The 16,737-nt window shown below is 38.1% G+C and overlaps 1 long non-coding RNA gene across 1 annotated transcript in view; it reads left to right on the top strand.

Moving 5' to 3' along the window:
- Positions 1-10,268: 10,268 nt before the first annotated feature.
- Positions 10,269-16,737, top strand: part of LOC140511364 (uncharacterized) — a 250,814-nt gene continuing 244,345 nt past the window's right edge. Inside the window, exon 1 of the long non-coding RNA XR_011969518.1 lies at positions 10,269-10,395. This is a non-coding gene — a long non-coding RNA (uncharacterized lncRNA). The remainder of the gene's footprint in view (positions 10,396-16,737) is intronic.

The raw sequence follows: 16,737 nt of genomic DNA on the forward strand, positions 1-16,737 counted from the left end.
TTTCCCAGTTAAGTTTTGACCTCCTTATCCATTTGGACAATTTTACTTCTTAAGAAGCTGTTATCTTCATTGAATTCCTTTTTCTTCATTTTGCTAATTGTATTTTTAAAGTCATTGGACACTTTTTCTTCTAACTCTCTAATGTGGTTTTAAAAATCCTTCTTTACCTTTTTGGCTTGAGACCAGTTCATATTCCCTTTTGGGTTTTCAGATATGGGCATATTGTCAGCACTGTCCCTTCTGAATTCCTATTTTGATCTTCCTTCTCACAGTAGTAAGATATTGTGCTTATCTGATTTGCTTCTTGCTTATGGTGATTTTTTTTTTTGGATTCTATTCTTTTTAAAAATTAATTTATTTGTTTTCAGTTTTCTACAATCACTTCCATAAGTCTTAGATTTTCTTACCCTCTCTCCCCTCTCCCTATCCCAGATGGCATGCAATCTTACATAGGATCTACACATACATTCTTATTATACACATTTTCATATTAGTCATGTTAGACAGAAGAATTAAAATATATGGGAGAAATCATGAGAAAAACTCAAACAAAACAAAACATACCACAAGAGAAAATACTGTGCTTCATTCTACATTGCAATTTCATAGTTCTTTCTCTGGATGTGGATGGCATTTTGCTTCAAGAGTTCTTTGGTTGTATTTTAGGTCCCTGTATTGCTGTGAGGGGCTAAATCTACCAAAAACATAAAAATACCTTGTACACTATGGTTGTTACTATGTACAGAGATCTGCTGGTTCTGTTCCTTTCACTCAGCATCAGTTCATAAGTCAGTCCAGGCCTCTCTGAAGTCTTCCTGGTCATCATTTCTTATAGCATAATAGTATGCCATTGTGTTCATATACCACAACTTGTTCAGCCACTCCCCAATTGATGGGGCATACCATCAGTTTCCAGGTTTTGGCTACCAAAAAGAGAGCTGCTATAAATATTTTTGCACATGTGGGACCCTTTCTCATTTTTATGAGTTCTTTGGGATACAGTCCTAGAAACAATATTGCTGCATAAAAAGGCGTTGCACATTTTTGTAGTCTTTTGGGCATAGTTCCAAATTGCTGTCTTGAGTACCTAGCCTATTCCACTAGTCTATCCCTCTATTTTTATACAATACCAAATGCTTTTGATGATTGCTGTTTTATAATACAATTTGAGATCTGGTAGGAGTAGGCCACCTTCCCTAGCATTTCTTGTCATTAATCCCTTTTATTCTAGACCTTTTGTTCTTCCAGATGAGTTTTGATAATATTTTTCTAGCTCTAGGAAATGATTTTCGGGTAGTTTGATATGTATGGAACTGAATAAGTAAACTAATTTAGGTAGAATTGTCATTTTTATTATATTACCTCAGCCTGCCCATGAGCAGCTGATGTTTTTCCACTTACTTAGATCTGACTTCATTTGTGAGAAAAGTGTTTTGTAATTGTGTCCATGTAGTCCCTGGGTTTGTTTTGACAGGTAGACTCACAGATATTTTATAGCATCTACCATAACTTTAAATGAAATTTCTCTTTTTATCTCTTGCTTTTGGACTATGTTAGTAATATGTAGAAATGCAGATCATTTATGGGGGTTTATTTTGTAACCTGCAACTTTGCCAAAGTTGTTTATTATTTGAAGTAGGTTTTTTTGCTTGATTCTTTAGGATTCTCTAAGTATATCATAATATCACCTGCAAAAAATGATAACTTAGTTTCTTCTTTGCCTATTGTAATTCCTTCAATTGCTTTTTTTTCTCTTATTGCTATACCTAACATTTCTTCAATACCATATTGAATAACAGTGGTGATAGTGGACATACTTGTATCACTCCTGATCTTGTTGGAAATGTATCTGGCTTATCCCCACTGAATATAATGTTCGCTGATGGTTTTATTTAGATACTGCTTATTATTTTATGGAAAGCTCCATTTCATCCTATGCCCTCCAGCGTTTTCAATAGGAATGGGTGTTGTATTTTATGAAATGCTTTTTCTGTATCTATTGAGATAATCATATGGTTTCTGTTAGTTTTGTTGTTGATATAATCAGTAGTGTTGTTAGTTTTCCTAATATTGAACCAGTCCAGCATTTCTCATATAAATTCAACTTGATCATATTATATTATTCTTATGATAAGATGCTGTATTCTTTTTGCTAATATGTTATTTAATTTTTTTCCATTTATATTCATCAGAGAAATTCGTCTATAATTTTCTTTCTCTGTTTTGGTTCTTCCTGGTTTAGGTATCAGAACCATGTTTGTATCATAAAAAGATATCGGTAGGACTCCTTAACTAATTTTCCCAAATAGTCAGTATAGTATTGGAATCAACTGTTCTTTAAATGTTTGGCAGAATTCACTTTTAAATCCATCTGGAGATTTTTTTCTGTGGGGTTCATTCATGGCTTGCTCAATTTATTTTTCTGAGATGAGGTTATGTAAATATTCAACTCCTTCTTCTGTTAGTCTGGGCAATTTATATATCTTTTTTTGAAATAGTCATCCAGCTCACTTAGATTGCCAAATTTATAGGCATGCAATTAGGCAAAGCAATTTCTAATTATTGTTTTGATTTCCTCCTCATTGGAGGTGAGTTAACCCTTTTCATTTTTAATAATCGTAATTTGGTTTTCCTCTTTTTTTTTTATCAAATTGACCCAAGATTTATCTATTTTATTGTTTTTTTTTCATAAAATCAACTCTTAGTATAATTTATTTTTTCAATAGTTTTCTTAATTTCAATTTTCTTAATTTCTCCTTGGGTTTTCAGTATTTCTAATTTGGTATTTACTTGTGATTTTCAATTTGTTCTTTTTGTAGCTTTTTCAGCTGCATGCCCAGTTCATTGACCTCCTCTTTCTCTATAATTTGTTTTAGAGGATTTGGGAGACTGAAACATACCCTTGAGGATTCTTTTTTGGAATTAATCCAGGAAAAGTTTCTATAGCCATAAATGCAGATTGATGTTAAGTGGAAAGAGGACCTAGGCTGGGCGAGAGGGAGAAAGGAGTTTGACAGTTGGAAAAAGAGTACAGTAGTTGAGAGAAGGGTGCATATTCACAAAGTCAAGCATTGATGTGACTTAGAAGTTGTTGGGAGGGGGAATGAGTGCTCATGTTAAGAGCTTTGTTAAGTATTGAAATCATTTCATTGTTTGTTAGCTTTCAGCAAAATAGAATTTCTCTCTTTGAGTTTATTTTTGCTGTTGCCTTGTCTGGAATACTTTTTCATTCTTATATTTAGCTGAGACATGGGCAGCTAGGTGGTGCAGTGGATAAAGCACCAGTGCAGGAGTCAGGAGGACCTGAGTTCAAATCTCATTTCAGACACTTAACACTCACTAGCTGTGTGACCGTGGGCAAGTCACTTAACCCCAGTTGCCTCATCCTGGGTCATCTCCTGTCATCCTGATGAATATCTGGACACTGAACTCAGATGGCTCTGGAGGAGAAGTGAGGCTGGTGACCAGCCTTCCCTCACTCAAAACAAAGTCAAGTGCAAGTCATGGCATCATTTCTCTGATGGCATCATCTTCTTTGGCAATGAAGGATGAACACACACATGTAGGTATTCAATGATATAAAACTTCCCCTAAGAAGTGCTTTTGCAGCATCCCTTAATTTTTTTAGTTTGTATTCTTACTGTCATTCTCTTGAATAAAGCTATCAATTGTTTCTTTAATTTGTTGTTTAACCCTCTTATTCTTTAGCATTAGATTATTTAGTTTCCATTTAATTTTTGTTCTGTCTTTCCTTGACCTTTTATTACATATAATTTTTATTGCATTCTGATCTGAGAAGGATACAGTGACTATCTCTGCCTTTCTGCACAGAATTGTGAAGATTCTGTGCCCTAATACATGGTTAATTTTTGTATATGTGCCATGTTCTGCTGAGAAAAGGGTATATTCTTTTCTATCCCCATTCAATTTTCTCCAGAGATCTATCATACCTACCTTATCCAGAGTTCTATTCTTCTCCTTAACTTCTTTCTTGTTTATTTGAGGTTGGATTTATCAAGTTCAGAAAGGGGGAGATTGAGGTCCCCCATTAGTGTAATTTTTCTATTTCTTCCTATAACTCCCTTAACTTCTCCTCTAAGAATTTGGCTGCTATACCACTTGGTGCATATATGTCTCATAATGATATTTCTTCATTGTCTATGGTGCCTTTTCACAGGATATAGTTTCCTTCCTTATCTCTTTTGTTCAAATCTTTTCCTGCTTTTGCTTTTTCTGAAATTAGGATCACTACCCTAGCTGATGCTTAATATTTTCTGCTACAATCTTTTCCTTTTATTCTATGTGTATACCCCTTTTTCAGATGTGTTTCTTGTAAACAATGTTTTGTTGGATTATCGTTTTTAATCTGTTTGCTATCCACTTCCATTTTATGGGACAGTTCCTCCTATTCACTTTCCCAGTTATGATTACTATCCATGTCTCTCCCTCCATCGTGTTTCCAAGAATACAGTTTTAATTTTCCACCACTGCCTCCCTCAGTCTTCCCTCCCTTCTATAAGCCCCCTTTCCTTTATTTTCCCTTTTCTCTTACTATTTCTTCCTTTTCTTTTAGCCTCCCCTCTCTTTTCTTCCCCTTTCCCCTCCTATTGCCTATAGGTCTAGTTAGATTTCTATACTTAACTGAGTTTGTTGTTACCTCCTTGAACCAAATAAGAAGAGAGTAAATCTCAGACAGTGCTCATCTCCCTCCACTCTTTCCCTCTACTGTAATTTTTTTGCACTTCTTCCTATGATGTGATTTACTTTTTTCTGCCTCCTCCTTTTTGCATCTACTGTTACAATCCCTTTGTACCTTTAAATCATATTTTTATTACATTATTTAATTTATACCCACTCCCTTTGTGTATATCCCTTTTAAATATCATAATAAATATACAATTGTCAAGATTATATCCTTCTAGGGATATAAACAGTGTGCCCATATTGGATAACAAATTTTTTCTCTTTTTTCCCCTTTTTATGCCTCTCTTGAGACTTGTATTAGAAGATCAAATTTTCTACTGAGGTCTGGCCTTTTCTTCAGGAAGGTCTGGAAATCTGCTATTGCATTGAATATTCATATCCTTTCTGGGTAATTGATGCTTGGTTGTAGTCCAAGCTCCTTTGCCTTACAAAATATCATATTCCTTCCCCTCCCATATTTTAATTTAGAAGCTGCAAGGTTTTGTGTGGTCCTGATTGTACTTACTCGATATTTGAATTGTTTCTTTCTGGCTGCTTGCAGTATTTTCTCCTTTACTTGATAATTTTGGAATTTGGAAACAATATTTCTTGGTGTTTTCAGTTTGAGATCTATTTCAGGAGGTTATTTTCTCAACTTAGGCTTTGTACTTCCTTTTTCATTTGTCCAATTTTCCTTTTAAATCCATCCGTGATTTCTTTTTTTCATATTTTTAAAATCATTGACCAATTTTTCTTCTATGTCTCTAATTTGCCTTTTAAATTCCTTCTTGAACCCTTCCAAGAATGCTCTTTGGACTTGAGACCAGTTCATATTCCCTTCTGTGGTTTCACATGACGGTACAGTCTCAAAGCTGACCTCTTCGGAATCTGTGTTTTGGTCCTTTTCCCCATAGTAAGATTCTATGGTCTTTTCTTTTCTGGTTTGCTTTCATCTCATGATGATTGCCTTTTTCCTGACTTTTCAAGTGGATCTCTGCTTCTGGGGTTCACCTAATCGTTCCTGAGACCAATTCATATTTTTCTTGGAAGATCTGAATATAGGATCTTTGACTTTGTCTTCCACTGAGTGTGTGTTTTGATCTTTCTTGTCACCATAGTAATTTTCAATAGTCAGAATTTTTTTCTGTTGTTTGTTCATTTTACCAGTCTATTAATTGACTTTCAAATCTTTGTTAAAAGTAGGGCTCAGCATCCAGAGTGGAAGACATAGTATCCCAAGCTACAGGGGTTTTATATAGCTGTTTTCAGAGATACTCCTGGGGACCTGTAAATTTTCATTTCTTCCAATGTAGTATGATCTAAGGAGGGGTGTTTGCTTACTCTCCTTGTCTGTGCTCTGGTTCCTTCAACTAGAAGCTAGAATGCTGAAGCTTACTTGGCGCAGAGCAGTCTGGTATGCCAAATCAGAGGTCAGGTGAAATCTTTCTGAGTTTCCCTGGAGTTACCCTGGAACTTGCTACATGAAGTTTGGCACAGGGGTGCTCTAGCTGCAGGAGGTCTCCTCTCCTGACCTAGAGCACAGGCAGGCTTATCCACTGATGAACTCTATCTGGGCTAGTGTCTTCCTGATTCCCCTGGTTGTGTTAGGGCATGCCTGCTCTGGAACTGTGAGGAGGCTACTCTCTGCACTGATGTCACAAGCTGTGCTATTTTAGTGTTCCTCTTCACCCTGGAACTACCACCCAGGACTGTGACCCAGATCCAAGTATGGGCAAAGCAACAGAGTCCTGCCTCAGTGCTAGCAAAAAGACCCCTGTAATCTCCTCCTGACCACTTGTTTGACCCTGTTACCCTCAGTGGGCTGAGAGCTCCAGAAACAGCCTGTGCCATTGCCAATTCAGTCACTCCCAAAGCCTGTTCCTGGTTTGTTGGAACCTGGGGTGTGCTGGTGGCCTGAGCTTCTCAGTTGTCCTGGTGCAACAGACCCTTCCTGCTGACCTTTCACATGTCTTTGTGGTCTATGGGAAGAGAGGTCTGGAAAATGCCCTTGCTGCCAGTGATTCAGTTGCTCTGAGGCCTCCTCCAGGGTTTCTGGGGCCTGGTATTTGCTAGCACAGTCTGCACTGGACTGCACTCCTGTCTCACCCTGGTGCGACAGACTCTTCCTGCTCACTTTTCAACTTTTTTTGAACTGAAAATTTGTTTTACTCCATTTTGGGTCAGTTTTGCTGCTCTAGAATTTGTTTAGAGTAATTTAGAGCTCTCAGCAGAGTCCCTGACCTTAAAACTCTGCCATCTTGGCTCTGCATCTGCTAGTATTTTTCAACATAAGTCTTTTGGAATTGTATTGGATCATTGTCTTGATAAGGGTAGTTAAATCCTTATAGTCATCATCACAATATTGTCATTACTATTTATAATGTTCTCCTCCTTTACTCATTTCATTTTGCAAAATCTCATAGAAATCTTCCTAGGTTTTCTTCGGAAACCATCCTGCTCATGATTTTTTATAGAATGCAATAAGCATTCCATCCTAACCACAATTTGTTCAACTATTTTTCAAATGATAGACATCCCTTCAATTTCCAATTATTTGGCACCAGAAACGAGCTTCTATAAATATTTTTGTGCTTATAGGTCCTTTTTTCTTCTTGTTGATCTCTTTGATATACAGATCTAGTGGTGGTATAGCTGGGTCAAAGGGTATGCACAGTTTTATAATGCTTTCAATGTAGTGCTCAAAATGTTCTCAGAATGGTTGGACTAGTTCTCAGCTTCACTAATAGTACATTATTGTACCTGTATTTCCATTATCTCCACCATCACTTTTCAATTTCCTTTTCTGTCATGTTAGCCAAGTTGGTAGATGTGAGGTTGTGTCTCATAGCTGTTTTAATTTGCCTTCTATAATCATTAGTGATTTGGTATATTTTAATTATGACATTTGATAGCTTTGATTTTTCTTCTGAAAACTATTCATATCCTTTGATCATTTATTAACTGGGGAATGACTCTTATTTTTTAAATTTCACTCAATTCCTGATGTATTTGAGAAATGAGGCCTTTTTCAGAGAAACTTGCTGTAAAATTTTCCCCGGTTTCCTGCTTCCATTATAATTTTGGCTGCATTAGTTGTTTTGGGTTTTTGTTGCAAACCCTTTTAAATTTAACATAATCAAAATTATGTATTTTTCTTCCCATAATCCTCTCTGTTTCTCGTGTGTAAAAAACTTTTCCTTTTTCCATAGACCTCAACATAATTTTTCCATGCTTCCAAAATTTGCTTATGATATCACCATTTATGTTTGAATCATGCACTAATTTTTCCTTACCTTGGTATACAGTGTGAGATGATAGTCTATACCTAGTTTCTGACAAATTGCTTTCTAGAATTCTCAGCATTTATTTTTTTAAATAGTGAGTTCTTTCCCCCCAAACTTATATTTTGGGGTTTATTGAACACTAGAATACTATGGTCACTTATTACCATATATTATGTTCCTAGTCTGTTCTGCTGATGGACCACTTTATTTCTTATCTGGAAGAATATTATTTTGATGTTTATCTCTTTGTTTTAGAATTTGATATCTGATACTGCTGCACTGCCTTCCTTCAAATATTTTTTTCATCAATTCCCTTGATATTCTTAACCTGTGTTCTTCCATTGTTTTTTCTAGCTTTTGTAGCTCTATAATTTTTTTGATTAATTTTATTGGTATATCATTGGATACTTAAATTAATTTAGATGCAATAGTTATTATTGGCTAAACCTACACATGAGCATTTACTATTTCTCTATATGTCTATTTGTGTGGGAAAATGTTTTGGAATATGTTCATGTAGTCCCTGGTTTTCTCTTGGTACCAGACTCCCAAGGGCTTTATATTTTCTGCAGTTATTTTAAATAGACTTTTCCTTTCTACGTCTTCCTCATGTGTTTCGTCATGAATATAAAGAAAACCTAATGACTGATGCGGATTTATTTTATAACTTGCAACATTGCTAAGTGACTAAATGCTTTAACTAGTTTTTTAGTGGATTCTCTAGGATCCTCTAAGTACACCATCATGTCATCTGCAAAGAGTGTTGGTATTATTTCCTTATTACCTATTCTTTTTTCCTTCAATCACTTTTTTCATGTCTTATTAATGGTTTTTCTATCACAGTATTAAATATTAGTGTGAATATCTTTGTTTTACCCATGATCTAATTAGTAAGGCTTAAGTTTATCCCCATTACATGTAATGCTTGCTCTTGCTTTGAGATATAGAGTACTTATTATTTTAAAAAAAAGCTACTTTTATTCCCATACTTTCTAGTAGTTTTTAAAATTTTTTAATTAATTAATTTTAAGTTTTCAGCATTCATTTCCACAAAGTTTTGACTTTCAAATTTTCTCCCCATATCTCCCCTCCTCCCCAAAACACCATGCATTTTGATTGCCCCTTCCACCTGTGTGCCCTTCCTTCTAACACCCCTCCCTTCCCTTATCCTCATCTTCTCTCTTGTCCTGCAGGGCAAGACAAATTTCTATACCCTATTACCTGGATTTCTCATTTCTCAATTGTACGCAAAAACAATTCTCAACATTTGTTCCTAAAACTCTGAGTTCCAACTTCTCTTCCTTCCACCCTCTCCACCCATCCCCACTGAGCAGGCAAGCAATTTAATATAGGCTATATACATGTAGTTTTGCATATGACTGCCATAATAGTTATGTTGTGTAAGATTAACTATATCTCCCTCCATCCTATCCTGCCCCCCCCATTTCTTCTATTCTCTCTTTTGACCTTGTCCCTCCCCGAGAGTGTTTACTTCTATTTGCCCCTCCTCCCATTTGCCCTCTCATCCATCATCCCCCTCCCACCCTGCTTATCCCCTTCTCCCCTACTTTCCTGTAGTGTAAGACAGATTTTCATACCAAATTGAGTGCTCATGTTATTCCTTCCTTGAACCAAATGTGATGAGAGTAAGCTTCACTTTTTTCCTCTCACCTCTCCCCGTTTCCCTCCATTAGAAAAGCTTTTCCTTGTGTCTTCTATGAGAGATAATTTGCCCCATTCCATTTCTCCTTTTCTCCTCCCAATATATTCCTCTCTCACCCCTTAATTTTATTTTTTTATATATGATCCCTTTCTATTCAACTCATCCTGTGCTCGCTGTCTTTTTGTCTGTCTGTCTGTCTGTCTGTCTGTCTGTCTCTCTCTCTCTCTCTCTCTCTCTCTCTCTCCATATATCTATATATATAGATATATAGTAGAAGGCTGAGGGGAGTGCGAGTCCCATGATCAAGGCCATAACTGAGGCAAAGCCTGTTCCCGTGGGACTTGTGCTTACACAAACCTTGGCAAAAGCTCTCCATGACCCTGGAACTTGATGCTCTCGCAGACACTGACGTTCTTGCAGAAAGTTGCAGTTGGGCCTGGGAACTCAAGAACTAGCTTCAGGAGCAGGATAAGCTTTGTTATTTGTTTCAGGTACAAGGACACGGGTGAGTCATGGGATGGCAAAGTAATGTTGTGAAATGGTGAAGTAATGGGATGAGCTCAGCCTGCACATGATTGTGGTTACAGCCTTTAAATATCCTGACCCTCAGTTGAATAAACAAATTGCTCTCACCCAGAGTTTATAAGCTGAGGCTTCAACAATGGAAACTGGCTGCTGCTGCTGCTGCTGCTGCTGCTGCTGCTGCTGCTGCAGTGGCCACCTGGGGCCAAGGCTAGGGGAGGACCCCCCTCCCTTGTCATGGAGGTGAAAAAGCCCTCTTACTGACCTTTGAAGTGTCTTTGGCGCCTATAGATTGAGGGATCTGTGAACCTTCGCTGCTGCTGGGGATTCTACCCCTGAGGCCTGCTCCAGACCTGTTCCTCCCAGGTCTGTGGCCAAGGCCAGGCTGGGCTCTGCTCTGTGTCTGGTGCAACAGACCTTTCCTGTCAGCCCTTCAGGTCACCCTGGGCTGGAATTCTTCTCCACTCTGTAGTTCTGTGGCTTGTGCTGCTCTAGAATTTGTTGAGAGTCTTTCTTTATAGGTATTTTATGAGCTGTGGGGGAAGGGTTAGTAGTGTATGTGGGTCTTTCTACTCCACCATTTTGGCTCAGCCACTCTAGTATTTTTTAAAAGGAATAGGTATCATATTTTGTCAGAAGCTTTATCTAAATATGTCCTCTAATGCTTATAGTTTTACTAATATTTAACTAGTCTTGCATTCCTGGTAGAAATTTCACTTGATTACAGTGCAAGATTTTTGTGATATATTGCTGTAATCCTCTTGCAAATATTTTATTGTTTGCATCATTATTCCTTAGGGAAATGACCAGTTGTTTTCTTTGTCTGTTTTAGCTCTCCCTAGTTTCAATATCAAAATCATTTATGTGTCAAAGAAGGAATTGGGTAGGACTCTCTTTAACTATTTTTTCAAATAGTTCTAATAGAAGTAGGTTTAATTGTTTCTTAAATGTTTGGTAGAATTCATTTGTAAATCGATCTACTGCTGGGGAGGGGGGTGGTTATTGGGGAGCTCATTTATGATTTATTCAATTTATTTTCCTAAAAATGATTTATTTAACCATTCTGCTTCTCATTCTGTTAACCTAAGAAATTTATATTTCTGTAAACATTCACTGATTGCACCAGATTGTTAAATTTATTCACATATAACTATGCGAAATACCTCTTGTGATTTCTTTTTTTTTTTTTATTAAACTTTTAATTTTGGGTTACAAATTTTCTCCCCTTTTTTCCCCCTCCCCCCCCAGACCCAAGTTTTCTAATTGCCCCTGTGACCTATCTGCTCTCTCCTCTATCCTCCCTCCCTGCCCTTGTCTCCATCTTCTCTTTTGTCCTGTAGGGCCGGATAGCTTTACATTTGGTCCTAACACTTTGAGTTCCAACTTCTTTAGCTCCCTGCCTCTCTACCCCTTCCCCTTGGAAGACAGGCCGTTCAATATAGGCCATATCTGTTTAGTTTTGCATATGATTTCCATACTAGTTGTGTTGTATAAGACTAACTATATTTCCCTCCATCCTGTCCTGTCCCCCATTACTTCTATTTTCTTATGGTCCTTTCCCTCCCCATGAGTGTCAACCTCGTATTGCATTCTCCTCCCCATGCCCTCCCCTCTATCCTCCCCCCCTTCCTGCTTGTGCCCCTGTCCCCCACTCTCCTGTATTATGAGATAGGTTTTCCTATCAGAATGAGTGTGCATTATATTCTTTCCTTTAGTGGAATGTGATGAGAGTAGATCTCATGTTTTTCTCTTGCCTCCCCTCTTTATCCCACCACTAATAAGTCTTTTGCTTGCCTCTTTTATGAGAGATAATTTGCCCCATATAACTTCTCCCTTTCTCCTCCCAATATTTCTCTCTCACTGCTTGATTTCATTTTTTTTTTTAGTATATGATCCCATCCTCCTCAATTCACTCTGTGCACTCTGTCTCTATGTATGTGTGCGTGTGTGCATGTGTGTGTGTGTGTACTCCCACCCAGTGCTCAGATACTGAAATGTTTCAAGAGTTATAAATATTGTCTTTCCATGTAGGAATGTAAACAGTTCAACTTTAGTAAGTCCCTTATGATTTCTCTTTGCTGTTCGCCTTTTTATGTTTCTCTTCATTCTTGTGTTAGAAAGTCAAATTTTCTTTCCAGCTCTGGTCTTTTCATCAGGAAAATTTGAAAGTCTTCTATTTCATTGACAGACCATTTTTTCTCCTGAAGTATTATACTCAGTTTTGCTGGGTAGGTGATTCTTGGCTTCAGTCCTAGTTCCTTTGACTTCTGGAATATCCTATTCCATTCCCTTCTATCCCTCAATGTAGAAGGTGCCAGATCTTGTACTATCCTGATTTTATTTCCACAATACTTGAATTGTATCTTTCTAGCTGCTTGCAATATTTTCTCCTTCACCTGGGAATTCTGGAATTTGGCCACAATGCTCCTAGGAGTTTCTCTTTTTGGATCTCTTTCATGCGGTGTTCTGCGGATTCCTTGAATATTTATTTTGCCTTCTGGTTCTAGAATCTCAGGGCAGTTTTCCTTGATAATTTCATGGAAGATGATGTCTAGGCTCTTCTTTTGATCATGGTTTTCAGGTAGACCCAGAATTTTTACATTGTCTCTCCTGATTCTATTTTCCAGGTCAGTTGTTTTTCCAATAAGATATTTCACATTATCTTCCATTTTTCGAATCTGCGCGGTATGTTCTGAGATATCTGTCTTTCTCGAAAAGTCCAAAGCTTCCATCTGTACCATTAAAGATTTGAGAGATCTATTTTCTTCAGTAAGCTTTTGAATCTCCTTTTCCATTTGGTTAATTCTGCTTTTGAAAGCATTCTTCTCCTCATTGGCCCCTTGCACCTCCCTTGCCAGCTGAGTTAGGCTAGTTCTCAAGGTGCCAATTTCTTCAAGATTTTTTTGGTTCTCCTTTAGCAGGGAGCTGATCTGCTTTTCATGCTTCTCCCTTATCCCTCTCATTTCCCTTCCCAGTCTTTCTTCCACCTCTCTAACTTGATTTTCAAAATTCCTCTTGAGCTCTTCCATGGCCCGAGCCCATTGGGTGGGCTGGGGCACAGAGTCCTCGATTTCTGTGTCTTTGCCTGATGGCAAGCCTTGTTCCTCCCCATCAGAAAGGAAGGGAGGAAGTGAGTTTTCTCCAATAAAGTACCCTTCAATAGTTTTATTTCTTTTCTTGGCATTGTCTCCCCCTAGTGGCCTGACCTCTGAATGTTCTCCTCACACCCACCTCACCTCCTGGTCCTCCCAGCCAGCGTTTGGGGACTGAGATTCAAATGCTGCTTCCCACCTTAGGATTTTTGGCGGGGGCAGGGCTGTTATTTAGTGTTAAATTAGGCTCAGGTGCTGAGGTCAGGGGCAGGGCCGCCTCTCTGGCTCAGTTCCCTCAGGGGCTTTATGCACAGACCTTCCACAATGGATCCAGGCTCCCGCTCGTTTGGGGAGCCCCCATCCGCAGCCGCCTCTCAGCCCCCACCTCCCGGGGGGGCCCGAGCTATGGGGGCACCTCGCTCCCCTCTCAACCCGCCAAAGACACTCTCTCACCTACCCCCATCAGTCACCTGTTGGTGGGTGGCCCGTGCAGCTGCTGAAGATCCCGCCTCCGGATCCCTCTCAGAACTTTGTCTCTCGGAGCTGCGGCCGCTGTCGCTGCCACAGGTCTGGGCTGGGCACCGTGTCTGCAGCGCAACAGACCTTTTGCGAGAGGTTTGCAGGTCCCTCTGTGGGTGTGGGGACCCGCGTGGCCGCTGGATCTCTTTCCCATGGTGTCGCTGCCGCGGCAGGGCTGCTCTCCTCTTCCCACCCCGGCGCCCAGTCCCCGGCGCCAAGGTCCCCCCGCGAGAGGTTTGCAGGTCTCTCCGGAACAGAAATCTCCCTCGCTCCAATATTCCATGGTCTCTGGGTGCAGAATTCGCCCTGGGTTAGTCCCCTCTGCCGTTCTGTGGTTTGTGGGTTCGGAGCTATGTGCATGTGTGTCTTTCTACTTCGCCATCTTGGCTCCGCCCTCCTTGTGATTTCTTTGATTTCATTTTCATGTCTTGTGGATTCACCTATTTGGTTTTTTTGTAATTGTAATTTGGTTTTCTTTCTTACAAAATCAAATTAATCAAAGGCTTATGTATTTTATCATTTTTCATAAAACTATCTTCTAGTGTATTACTAGTTATTTTTTGTTCTTTTATTAGTCTCTCCTTTGACTTTTGGTTTGGTATTTGATTGGGGATTTTTAATTTGTTTTTTTTCTTTTTTTTTTGTTGTTCCTTGCTCAATTCATCTATCTGCTCTTTCTCTCTTTTATGCAGATACACATTAAAGGATATAAAATTTACCCTCAGTGCTGCTTTGGCGTCATCTCACAAATTTTGAAATGTTGTCTCATAGTTGATATTTTCTTTAAAGAAACTGTTGATTTCTTCTATGATTTGTTCCTTGATCTACTCATTCTTTATTATTTTTATTTATAGGATTATATTATTTAATTTCCACTTTATTTTAATTAATGTTCCAATGACTCATAATGAAATGTAATTTTTATTTCATTATGAGGTTTTATAATACATGGTCAATTTTTGTGAAGGTTCCATCTACAGTTAATTAAAAGTTATACTCCTTCCTGTTCCAATTCAATTTTCTCCAGAGTTCTTTCATATCTAACTGTTCTAAGATTGGCTTGGATTTTTTCTTATTTATTTTATTGTTAGATTTATCTAGTTCTGAGAAAGGAAAGCTGAGATCCCCCACTAGGTTCATTTTTACTGTCTGTTTCCTGTTGTAAATCATTTTAATTTTCCTTTCAGAATTTGAATGTTGTGCCATTTGATGGATATTTGTTTACTATTGAAATTACTTTATTGTTTATGGTTCCTTTCAGCAAGATGAAGTTCTTTGCTTATTCTTTTAAATTACAATTAATTTTGCTTTGTCTGAGATCATGTTTGCACTTTTTCCTTTTTTACTTCAGTGAAAGCATAAAAGATCCTGCTCCATCCCTTGTTTTAACTCTGTGTGTGTCTCTCTGTTTCAGTTGGTATTTTGGTAAACAATATTGTTGGAGTCTTGTTTCTAAGCTTTCCTGCCATCTGCTTCTGCTTCATGTGTGAGTTCATCCCATTCACACTCAGTTATGGTTATTACCAGTACATTTCCCACCATCCTTTTTTCCTTCTATTTATCATTCTCTCTTTTTCTCTCTTTCTCTCTCTCTTGTTCCTTCCTGCCCCCCTTCCCTCTCTCTTTTTTCTCTCTTTCTCCTGTCCCTTGTGTGATGTCTACTTTGCTTCTGACCTCTTCCTTCTTTTAACTTTTCTTCCTTATATCATTCCGCCTTTGCTCTTATCCCCTGCCTCTCCTGTTCCTCTAGAATTCATTTTGAGGCATGATGCTTTCCTAGTCCTGCCCTTCTGAAACTGTGTTTCATGATGAGGTCACGAATGGAAAAATAAAGTTTAGGAAGGCCTGTACTAATCTGTGCTATTCTCCTTACCTAGGAAAGGCCCCTGCTCCTTTGTAGCTGCAAGCACCTCTGCTCCTCTCTACCCTAAAACTTATCATTAGAGCCCCTGCTTCCTTGTGACAGCAAGAGTTCCTTTATGCCTTGAACTGCAATCTGGAATTGGGTATGAGCAATGGAATTTCTAAACAATGCTTGTTTTTTTGTCCACTGCCTGTGCTGGAGTCCTGTGTAATAACTTTCTGACAAGTTATCCAATTCTTTTATTGTTTTTGAGATGAGAGCTCCTAAAACTGCTATCAAAGTTGCTTCCAAAGTCTGTGGCTGGTATTGATGCCATATGTGTGCCCCCCAACCCCACTCCATCTCAAATATCTTTTTTTTTTTTTTACTTCCTAAGTTGTCTTGGACTGTGGACATGCCTCACTTTTACCTTTTGTTTGCTATCTACTCCAGAATTCAATTTGGTGTAGTACTTTAAATGTTGGAGGGGATATTGAGAGAGTATGGCTGTAATGGTCCCTATCTTGGCTCCCCTCTGATATATGTGTGTGTATATATATATATATATATATATATATATATATATATATATATATATATATATATATATATATATATACATAATCTTTAGGGAGTGGGCATGCATATGTGCATTTTTGTGTGCACATTATGCAGGGAAAAATCTCATGATATCAATGGTTTTAGGAAACTCCTAGAAGAGGAAATTTTCTTTATCAATACACATCCATATCTTTTCTATCACTTAGAGTTTTAGAGAATTGCCCAATGCACAGAGAGTTTAAGTGAAGTTCACTGTGTATTTATGTGAGTTGCTTGGGTATTACACATCCAGTATATGTCAGTGGCAGGCCTAGGACACAAATCTTTCATCAACACTAGTTCTTTATTCATTATACACACTGCCTCTCATCTGTGTCTGTCTATCTGTCAGTCATTATGATTATGATCTAGATATATCTAGCTATATTAGTCATCTATCCATTTAGTGTCAAAAAGGATATGATAAATGTTAACTCTTTCTTCTAGGTTTTTGCTATATGTTAGTTTATCATTCCATTTACACATACATGTCTTTACCCAAGTTGCTGAATAATACCAAACATAGGGCCA

The sequence above is a fragment of the Notamacropus eugenii genome, chromosome 6 (genome assembly GCF_028372415.1).
Source record: "Notamacropus eugenii isolate mMacEug1 chromosome 6, mMacEug1.pri_v2, whole genome shotgun sequence".
Lineage (NCBI taxonomy): Eukaryota > Metazoa > Chordata > Mammalia > Diprotodontia > Macropodidae > Notamacropus > Notamacropus eugenii.